This window comes from Sinohyriopsis cumingii, chromosome 12, assembly GCF_028554795.1.
Source record: "Sinohyriopsis cumingii isolate HCF-2022 chromosome 12, ASM2855479v2, whole genome shotgun sequence".
Classification (NCBI taxonomy): domain Eukaryota; kingdom Metazoa; phylum Mollusca; class Bivalvia; order Unionida; family Unionidae; genus Sinohyriopsis; species Sinohyriopsis cumingii.
In genome coordinates, this window is record NC_142972.1 from 63588671 (window position 1) to 63600676 (window position 12006).

The 12006-nt window shown below is 36.8% G+C and overlaps 1 protein-coding gene across 2 annotated transcripts in view; it reads left to right on the forward strand.

Annotated features, from left to right (window-relative positions):
* The first annotated feature begins 7586 nt into the window (after positions 1 to 7586).
* Positions 7587 to 12006, forward strand: part of LOC149786590 (uncharacterized) — a 54619-nt gene continuing 50199 nt past the window's right edge. For both annotated transcript variants that reach the window (XM_089978224.1, XM_089978225.1), the window contains exon 1: positions 7587 to 7654. The gene's annotated coding sequence lies outside the window, so the exon portion shown is untranslated. The remainder of the gene's footprint in view (positions 7655 to 12006) is intronic.

Here is a 12006-nt window from a genome sequence, read left to right on the forward strand (position 1 = left end):
ATCATGATTAGCATATTTAAGATCTGAAATAATCTGATTTAGATTTTGTATTGTCTCATTGATTTTTCTTCTCAGATCGTCGTTAGGATACTCCAGGATATAATCTTTAAACAACTGTATTAATGTCGGTGATGTATTGTGTACTCGGTTTTAATTATATTAGCTGTTCCTCTGAGACCTCCTTCATTAACAAGGAGAGCTGTATTTTCTTGATTAAGATTAACCAAGGGAAACGGCGATCTAAATACCTTAAGACCATGATGAGTATAATATTCATCCCTGTTAGTCCACGGATACAACTTCCGATATTCTGGAGTTGTTATAAACTTTGTTTCGTCCGTGAGAAAATCATTTAGCTTCGGTTCTTGTGGTTCATGGTACTCTATCAGGATTTCAGGCCAACCTAGTACGGTTCTTATCGATGATTGATAAATATCAACGACTTAATCTTGTGAGTGTATTTCAATTGCAGAAGATTAAGTCGGTTTATGAACGTTAATCGATATTTTTAATTATTTTCCTGCTATTTATTTTATTCTACGCTGAAATTCTTCATTGATCTCTTCAATCTCATAACTAACAGTTTTTATTCCAGCAACCAGCCTATCGGGAGTACCATCGGGTTTGTTCTTATTAGCAAATACAAGTGAATTATTTGCTGGTGTACCATTAAATAATTTCGATCTGATGTTTGGTCAACTATGATATACTCGTAATTGTGCTAGTGTAATTTCTTTTACTGGAATTGCAGTTAGAAAGTTTATGCTAAATTCAGGATTAGTTGAACCTACTGAGATCATCGTTGTTTTTGGTGGAGTTTTGTTTGTCACGATCTGCTGGAGTAGCTCTACTGATGTTGCCATTATTAATACTCGCAACTTTAATACCAGCACCGTTGTATATTTTAATCATTTCTAAAAACTCGAAATCAGAAGTTATTCCATCACTGAGAATTGTTGATAGGAACGAAGATGACTAGGAATATGCTGTTGTCGCTGTATGTAATTTTATCATGTAATCGGATAATTTTTCATTCGTGCAAGTACATATTTTTGCGAAGATATTAAGAACATCTGCAATCATTGTTGCAGCTGAAATGCAGATTGTTACGGCTACTGGTGCAATCATTGTCATTGTTGATAATAACACACCGGTCTCAGCAACAACAGCGGACACTGAATAAACAATCACGTCTACGATAACTAGTCGTCGTCGATATTTTTGTTTTACATTATATTGTTCGATGATATCTTCCAACGCTGTTTGCCATTCACGTGCTTGATTATACCTAAATTTTTGAACGTCGATTGAGGTACTCATTATATTTTATGCAGTAACCAATTAAACTGTTTCGGCTACAAATTCCAGATACCACCAGTAAGATGTTGCGGTTAATTTCTTATCAGCTGTTTTCAGAATAAATGTTTCTTCGCTTGTTTAATATGATAGATACAATTCCAGAAAGCTTATCAGTTGAGTGACGCCATGGATACGTTGTAAATATCACACATTTTGCAGCACTGAACACAGTCTGTACACAACTGTGACTGTTGCGGTATATTTGATAGTATTATTTTGCTGTGACCACGTTGCAAATCCAGATGATACTGTGTATACGATGTTGGTAATATGCCCGGGAGTTACTCCCGCTGAAATTTTAATTAGACTAACTTTGTTGACGATCTCAGGTATCCCCGCTACGATGTCTTCTCGTGTTTTCTTAATCGTGTCGATGTTCGTCTTGATCTCAGAGAGTTTCATATCAGCAGCGGGCGGAATACCAAAAAATTCCTCTGCTGTTTAATTAATTTTTTGAAAGTTTCTACGAAGTCTTGCAAACGCGTTTACCTGAACGTCATACTCTGCCCCCAACGTGGATAATTTACCATCTACGGTGTTGTAGATGTTGTCAACATATTTTTTCGTTGCGGCATCTTCGTCGGATGTTGGATCTCTGAGCACTACTATCTTATTCCCGTTCATACTGAGTTCGCCCGTCATTGTGTCGCCAGTATTTCTCAAACGATTAGCAATGCTTCTTGCAATTTCATTTCTGATGGTTGCAAACGGCATACTTGAATCCCTGATTTTTCCGTCATTAGTAAATACAGGGATGTTATCCATGACCACACCGAGTACTCGTCGAACTATATCATTCCACCTGATATTGCTAGTTTTTAGCTTACCATATCGATCATGAAAAATAACAACCTCATCTGGGTCAACTCCAGCAAGATTCATGATATCAGCGAGTTCATCTTCAATCGTGTACTTCGACAGATCAATATCATCTTTCTTTTTATTAACGCCGGTAGAAGAAGATCTTCTGCCGTAAATATCAACCATTACATAAGATCAAAGATCTGTTTAAAACGATTTGCGCGCAACATAGCGGTTACTCGTATAATCATGCACGACTTTATGTGGCGGTTTGGATGATTTTGATTTAGCGTTAAGTACATTAATTGCTTCACTGCCGCATATTGGCGGATCTGTTATTGTTTGTGTGGGTAGCGTTGAATACCAAACTAGCGCGTGAAGTGGCGCGACAAACTTGATAAACTCACGCGGTGGAGCTAACCCGTACGAATCAAAATAAGTACCAATGAGCACCGGGTCCGGAATGTGAGTCGAGATTAATAATATCCGTTTCGAGTTCGTTCGGTTGTTTCGGTAATTGATCTCGCATAAAAACACCACTAATTTTTTTTTAATCGATTAGAAGCATCAAGAAAATCACAATTTGATGCTGGAACGTCTAACGAAGTGATCCTGGAAGCCTCAGACCTCTTCCCCAACAATCTTCCCGGCAATCTTAGACCCTTTCGCTTTTTGTATCATTTTACTGTTGCTTTCTTTAGTGCCATTCCAGCAGCGGTTCCAACAACACTTAACGCAGTTGCTTTTGCTACGGCTGGAGCGTCCGCAGCTATTAACGCTAGTATTGCTGCAAGAAGTGGGAAAATGCAACCTGTTTTAACCATATCTTCAATGGCGCTCGGAGAAAGAACAAGTTGAACTTCAGCTTTTGATTGCAGTGCTTTATTGAAGTGTTTAATCTGATTCTTGGTTAGTGACAGTTTATTTGGAACACCACTAGAAATCTGATTTGTTCCGCAGTTTTTTGTTGAATTTGATTGTAATTGTTTTACCTGACGGGAGTCAGAGTGCCATTAACATGACTGTACGACATTTTATGATAAATGCTTACCACGCTACAAATAATGATTAAAGATTTTCCACCGGTGCATCAACGAATCTCATTCGACCGCTACCTCCTTCAAGTAACATTGCTTTGTCGCTGAGTATAACTGCGATTGCTCTGTAATTAACACCACCACCCTCTGTGTTCACGCTGGCTTTAAAGTGTATATCAATGACAGATTGCTTCGATAAATCAAGATGTTCCAGCGAAAAGTAAGAGATGGGATACCGAGTTTTAAAATCATGTTGTGATATTTGCAACCCAGTATCTACATTTTGATCACGCCCCATGAATGACATCAAACGATAATATACACGTGCTATACTATTTTGTTCATAATTTAGTAGTGCATTTTCTGTTGGTTCTTGTCCGTTTATCCGTAAAGAAACCTCGGTGACACCTAGTTGGTCAAATATCATATGAGAGCGAACTTGTGAGTTTAATCGATTATAATTTTCCAGCGCAATAAAAATATGTCGCGGTGCAGAAACACCTCTCTGTGATGATATATGCTATGTAAACTGACCGTTAGTATCAGTTTGTGTACTATCCGTTGTTGTTGTTAACCACGACAACAGAGACTTACCACCTGTATCCATGAAAGAAAGCAAATTTTGTTCTTCTGCGATCGTTGGAGTCATTACCGGCATCCACAACGATAATTTGTTTAGTACTAATTTACCAGCATCACCAAGACGTCTCCAGAGAGCGTCGTCGTCTGTAACTTTTCTCACGAGAGCAACCATGTGTCTAGCTCCAAAGATAACTTTTCTAACATTTCTACAAAATCAGACAATGTGTGATGGTGGAATAGCACACGAACAATGTATCCTTCCTGTATTCAACATTGATCGGCTTGTTGCAAATCCCAAACAGGGTGTCACTTCTAAACCCTAACCAGCTGTATGTACTGGGATGGGGCTTTGGAGTGTCAGCAACAAGTTGAAATTTGGGTTAGCACCATGAACTACTGGCGCCACATCAACGTCAGCGTTTCCTGCAAAATTTCTTGGTCGTCTTATATTATACGGATTATGATCGGGGTAATCAGAATTATCTTTTACAAACATCATCGTGTGACCTGTCAATCTTGTATAATCATCAGAGTATCTTGCCAACCCTATTATTGTTGTAGCAACGTCGACATCTTTCTGAATCGTCTTGATATTTTTCCATCAATCATATAGGTGGCGCTATCAAACAGTGTCATAATGCCGTTGTTGACAAAACCAACTTCTACTGCATCTACGTATGCAGTATCATCAGTTTTTATAATTTCACATACTACTTCAATAAAAGCATCAGAGGATAGAAAGTATCTACTTGCATCATGAACTTGTAGTTCAATTCTTCCACGCTGATCTGGTAATCATGCGTCATAAGAATAAAACTGATAATCACGTACCGATTCATCCTTACGGACAGGTGCTTCCATGTCAAATGCTTCTTCTGATACGCGCTTGAACATCTTATTATAATTATTTTTATCTAACACGAGAATCATCGTGTTCGGGAAATTCCGCTTCCTGACATTAAACTTGAAATATTATTCCTTGGTTCACCGAGTCCTTGATCTGCTAGTGCTGCTAGTCTCTGATTTGCAGCTTGATTTATTATTTTATTCACGTCTGCGGGCATAATTTCATTACTTGGTAATTTTACTGGTTGTGATTTTCGTCTTATTAATCGTGCTAGTCTTTCTTTGATTGCCGGGAACGCCTTACCAGCAACATTGATAATTGCACCAGGAGCTTTTTTACGAACAATATCAATAGCCTTCATTGATAATTGTTTTGCAATAGGCGCTACTTTTGTGGCCATCCTTGAAAATAATCCCTGTACAACATCACCAAGCCCATCTCCGTAAACTACTTTGTAGACTAGTAATCGTGAGTTTACTACTCTGACAGGTACGGATTTACGATGATTATTGTGTACAATCATCTTATTTTATTTATCATTTATATAATCATGGTGACAACTAGTCACTGTAATCATCAACGAGTTCATCGATAAGTTCTCGGTAAACGCCGATATCCATAATGCCACCTTGGAATAATCGTTGACAAATATCAGCTGCTTCATTAATTATTTCTGGTGCGTTATTTCCGGTACGTTTTCCTCCTGTGAAAACTTCTAGCCGCAACACGTCATTGAAGATATTATCAGGACAAATAAGATTATTTCCCATACCACTTCCCGTTGCTCATTCCTTCTAACATGTTTCCGCCCTTTTCTCAGAGAGTCAAGAGGATGATCTTTCCACCCCTGCTTTTTTAAGTAGCTCTTCAGATCTTTTATGCTCTGACATCAACTTTGGCTGTGGTGATTGTTGTTGTTCTATTTGCTGCTGCGGTGGAGGAAGCTGATATAAAAGTTTCTGCTGTTGTTCTTTTTCTTCCAGTCTCTCTCTATCAAATTTTTATTTATTTTTCTAACAAGTGCATCGTATCTATACACATTATTTTTTACTTATTTTATGTTGTAATACACACAATATATCCACTTAATACAATTTTAATCGCTTGTTTTTTCATAGCCTGGTTTTAATGTTTTAGATTTATTATATATACCAAATCAATTTTTTTTCCAGGTAAATCATCTTCTTCAGTATTTCTAATATCTTTGATAAACTCCTCCCTAAATTTTTCAATCAGTTCTGCAGCTATATCAGTTGGAAGATCTCGTAAAATCTTTTTTGTTTGTTTAGTTCTTCTTCCTATTTTTTCTGTTTGTTCTGCAGTTCGTTTTGATACCGGAAGAAGATCTTCTTTGATGACAGTTGTAACTTTCTCAGTAACTTCTGTGACGGGTTTAAATAACTTTTTAGTGTCTTCTTCGTATTCAACATTTTGCTTCCTGCTGCGCTCGTAAGTTTTCTCTGAATGAATCTTTGATAGGAAGAAATTTCTTAATTGCTTCTAATCGTTCTCGAGCTATTCTTGCAGTATGAGATTCCGGATATACCATTATTTTGAAATAACATAATGATTTAATTACAGCAGCAGAGGGTGTGTGAACTCAAGTTGGTTCAAGTTTTGTGATATAATCGCTATTGACGGGTTTACGGTAGGAGAAATAGCGTGAACTTACAAGAGGAACCCCTCAATTTTGATTTTTAATATTTTTTTTAGGAAGGTTTATTTCGACATTTGGACGCTTCTGTAATTATTGTAGGATTCGCCTTCCCTGCTGCTAAAATAATATTTAAAATATTGTATACTTCAGCGCTCTTCGTTCTTAAATGAACTCTTCTTTGTTAAATAAGACATGTAGGGAATAATTCATTAACAACGCGTTACTTTTCAAATGTATTCGGTATATTTTCTGAAGCGTTACATTTGTCACTTGTGACGCGAGTAGTAACTGACATGTTACATTTAGAGGTTAATTATATGTGTGATCTGCCCTGAATACCAGTTTTCGTTGCTGTTACAAGAATGCCAATTACATTTCACGACTATTTTTTTAAACATTGTTAAGAATTACATTTGCACTTGAAAGTACCAGCGGCGATGCTCGTCTTATTTTCCTTCTTTTGATCCATGGAAATTAATTGACACCATACTTATTTTACTTTATATTTGCTTAAGATCAATAACGTCGATTGGAATTAGCTTCCGGTGTCTCAGAGAAGGGCTCATATTCTCATTGTACTTCAGGACTAATTCTGGATGAAGAGGACAAAATTGCTAATCCGACAGTGTAACGCCGGGGACATGAATTGTAATGACTTCGTATGCATTCGTTTTGATAGTCCGAAGTTTTAGAGAAGCCAGCGCCTTTAAAATGTGGACCAAATAAGCGAGTTAAACAAGAAAACTAACTCTTTAATTGTAATTACTTAGGATTTAGTCTAAATTTCTAATTTGTGTGTGTGCAACACGTCACTTAGTTGCATTTTAGAGGCTGAACAACCTTTAGTCCTTCGCATCACATTTTGAGTAGTACTACTAATGAGACAGATGCAATAATAGTCAAACCTATTACCTTGTAGTAACAGCATCAACTGCAGTAGTTTTAGCAGACAATGAAATAAGAATTGCTAACAGCAGAGTTTACACGAATAGTAGTAACATGAGCAGTAGTAATTGTAGTAGTATTCGAAGTGTTAGATGTAGAAGTACTTGTAACCGTGTAACTGTGTATTTATCGACCTATGTTATATAACGACGAGACGAATCGTCCTGAACGTTATGCACCTGTCCAGGGTAATAATTTTAGTCTGCATACAACTTCCTGCGCTGATAAAGAAATCTTTCTGCGTAAGGTCAACCTATATATTGCAGCTAGTACCTGTGTAAAAGTACTTGCAAACTTCTCTGCAGTGATTGGTAGTTTTATATATGACGACAAGACTTTATCTGGGTACATTAAGCAGGTATCATATGGAACGGAGTGGACGAGTTGTTTTGAGACTTTAAAGTTTAATGGATGTATAGATATTTTGTAAGTATCAGCCTCTTTATATGATTTTACAACGAAGTACATGTCTTTTAGTATGGTATATTTTAACGATTCACACCATTCATATTAACTTAGCTCACTGATAGTACTAACAGCTGCCTCACTAGGCGCTAAACACTAAGATGTTAGAGTTATGACTGGTCTGCCTGGTGTTAGGATACTGCGAATGGGTGGGACATCATGCTACATCACTGCGGCATGATACCTTAGTGCTAGACCATTATTAACTGCCACAGTGCCGACATTGTAGCGATATGACTGAACAATTTTTAAAACTACGTTAAAAATCCAAATCACACACACACACACACACACACACACACACACACACACGCACAAACACACACACACACACACAACTCACAGGCGGGTGAAGACCGCTAAGGTAGCCTAGTGGTTAGAGCGTCCGCCTCGGATGCGGGAGGTCGTGGGTTCGATCCCCGGCCGGGTCATACCAAAGACTTACAAAAATGGTACTAAGAGCTGCCTTGCTTGGCGCTCAACATTAAGAGGTAAGTGTTAGGACTGGTCGGCCTGGTGTCAGGATAATGCGAGTGGGTGGGACATCATGCTACATATCTGCGGCATAATGCCCCTGTGCTAGACATCACTATCAACTGCCACACTGCAGATAAGGTATGGACATGACTGAAAAATTGTTAAAGCTACGTTAAAAATCCAAATCACACACACACACACACAGGCGGGTGAATGTCGATATTTAAAACTGCATATTGCTGCTTATTACATGCATACGTATCCAATTAAATGGCATATACAACAGAGAATTGTTGCATTTGGAAGAGGTAGGAACGAGAAAGGGAAGTCTCTATGTAAATGAAAAGAGTATTATAGACCTTTTACAAAAAATGGAACTTTATTAACAAAACACTTTTTCAATCCGACTTTTGAAGCTGTTATATATACTGGTCTAAATTTCATTATTAATATATTTAATCACTTTAAGATAGTACATATTTTCTGACATCTTTCTTCTTGATATACCCGTATTAATATAAAATGCGTTGGCAGGTTTGCCCTTGATTAAATCTCCCCTCAATACTTGTAAGATAATCTATTCGTATTGATCCTAATAAGCATCCATCCCATCCAAATTGTCTTCAACGCATTACCTTGATATTGGGATATTAATGATGTATGCTGCCATTTGATTTATATATCATAGACTAAACAATACATGCGAAATATATGGTATTCCGCCATGTCGGCCTATTCTGCGCGTCGGGTAATTCTGCACAACAATACTTCATGTCTCTAAACATTTTATCACGTGCTATTTTGGGTCAAAAATCCACTTTGTATCCAGAAATAAGAATCGTACATTAATTAAGAAGAGTGATATTTATAAAGTGTACAACAATATCCCAAATTTAGACTCGAAATGCACATACAAATGTGATTTGTAAATGGCAGCTTAAAGACCTACTCCATGACCTTCTTGAACCTGTAACCCAGAAAATTCGATTTATTATGTATCTTTTAGAACCATACATATAAATACATTATATCAAAGATGGAAATGTGTACCGTAAAACAAAACTTAATTTTAATCAAAGTTTCCAATTTTGCAAGAATTTGCCGCACACTTACAAAATCGTCTGCTACCGAACGTGTCTACTTGCTGCTAGAACATAAATTTGCTGCTAATTCCCCCGGCGTATAATCTGTTTCTAAATTCTGTACTAATTTTTCCCCATGAACAAGACGTTGTAAACACATAATATTCCATTATTTGTTGTTTCTCTTCCACATAATAACTTATTTTTCATAAAATGTTGAACTTCACTGTTTTACAAAATCGGTTTAGTTTGCTTAATATCTCTTGCCATTTATTGGCATTTTTACGTTGAATTTTGTAAACCTAGCTATAAACCTGACTTAATTACTCGACTGAACTTCTGACGAAAACAGTCCAAAGTAATATATTTCATTTTTATATCAAAATGGATGAACATTACATCTTTTCAAAGCTGTGCGCAGAATAGGCCGACATATCGCGTGTCAGGAAAACAGGGGGGTGGATGGTATCCCCTGTGTCAAAAATTAATATTATTTTGAACAGAATATTGTTTCAAATGGTAAGCACTGCTATATTTTATTTTTGTCAATCTCTCAAATTCGGTATGCGTTTTGCTTCAATATTGAAAAGGAAAACCTTAGTTGCGCAGCAATGCCTGACAGCAGTGATTCGTACCGCACTGCAGCGATTACCACGTCAAACGTGTGCTGTGTTTGCATACAATAGTGCATAATAGTTTGTACAAACAGATAAACACAAGAACTCGGTGATTATAAAATGTGACACAAAGCAAAGACCTACTTGCTGATCGATATTCCGTATATGTAAATGAATTGTATATAGTCCTTCATTGTACTGTGATTTTGAATTCGCAAGTTCAGCGGTGGTCTATGAAGAAAGAAGCTTGATTAAAATGTGGTTCCTCATATTTGTATATAAACGGTTTTAAAAAGACCCGGAGTAGCTAGAAACTTGTCATATGTAATTGTGTGTTACTCCATATACACTAAGCTATACACACCCTTATATTGGTAGGAATATATTTATTTATTGTAACAATATTGCTCAATTTTACAAATTTATTTATGTTAATACAAATAAGTTACTTTCACAATTTGAGATAATTCCAACATCAATACTCTTTAAATTTGATTCTGCTTTTGGGACCTTAAGAATTATTGGTCCCAATTCTTTATCAGGATCAACACGGTCTTCAGTTGGCTTGGGTTCAATTGCGCCAGAGCGGGATTATTCCTGCCTAGCCTACTCTGCTCTCCTCTCTAACGTCTCAGTCTCGCAAGCTCTGAACGCATAGTCCGCTGTTTTTTGAGCCGATTCTCGCCTTCAATTTACCCTCCCAATTTCCCACTGTGAAAGTATGTCAGTAGGAGCTCTCTATGTGTGAACCACCGTTGTGCCTGATTGTATATAACTGTGTTTGTATGTATATTGTGTGCATATACCTGCCCTTTGCTAGGAATGGGGCGATTAAGGGTGGTAGTGTTTGAGTTTATGGGGATGGTATGTACGCTAGCACTCCGACCAGTGGATGTGATAATATATTTGCATATGTCCATATAGTGAATCACACCCTTCTTTCGCCTTTAGTATAAAATGAAACGGTGGGATCATAATGTTAATTTTCAATTGTCGCCATATTCGGACATACTCATGCTACATCTATAGACCTTTGTTTAAACGTTACCATTCTCAGTTTAATGACATGGCGGTCGTAACGTTAATATAGATATATACGCGTACTTACGATGATTGATGCTGATTCAGTTTGAACCATTTGTCCGGAAGTGCACCAATACTGAAAAGAAAATGCGTCCTTAGTTTTATGCATAAATTATTGTGCACAAATAAGTCTCCATAAAATTATTTAATTTTTTCTTGGAATTTTAAAGAATATAATGTAATTTCAAAGTCGCGGGCGAAAACGGACTAATTTCTTTTCTGAAATTCTGAATGGTAAATTTGTAAATTATGTTTACCAATATAAATCAGTTCAATGCGCATTTCAGTCAGTGTACAGGATGAGTGCTAAACGAAATGTCACATACACCCTTGTTGACATATAAAGACTGTTCTCAGGTCATTTAGATTTCAGATTATTTATAAATATATTCTACACTATGTTGATACGTTTATGGTTAGGCATATTAGCATATGTGTATGTGTTGCTAAAAGTACATTGCAATCAGGAGAAATAATGTATGTGTCATATTTACGAACTAAAGTGAAGGCATTTATATGTGGGAACTATAATCATAATCAACTGAGTTAACTTGTTTCACCAGTAACGCTTCAAATTAAATACTGATTATTCCTGTAGGTAGTATGATATATTTTGATTATTAGAAACCCTTCTCGAGATCAAGCACGATTACAGAATTCTTCATAATGCATCTGACCTGATAATACATCTTTGTGCGAGGTCGATCTGAGAAATAATTAAACAAACGATACAATGTTTTTGAACCTCTATTTTACCACGTTATCTAATTTAGCATGGGCGCCTCTTTAAAGTGGCAAACACACAAAATGTTAATTTTGTGGCATCATAAAGTAAAAAGAGGCACATTGTAAGATTTAATTCTATTGCTTTTCTAACATATCCTACAACTTTGCGACTTTGTTGTTGTTATTGTTATTGTAGGGTTTAACGCCATTTTTCAGCACACGATAAGCTATATGTGGCGGGCAGTATAAATGGTGGCTGAAGAACCCAGGAAAACCCTGGAAAGAACAAATGACCCAAGAGAAGCTACTGGCAAGCTTTCTCACACAC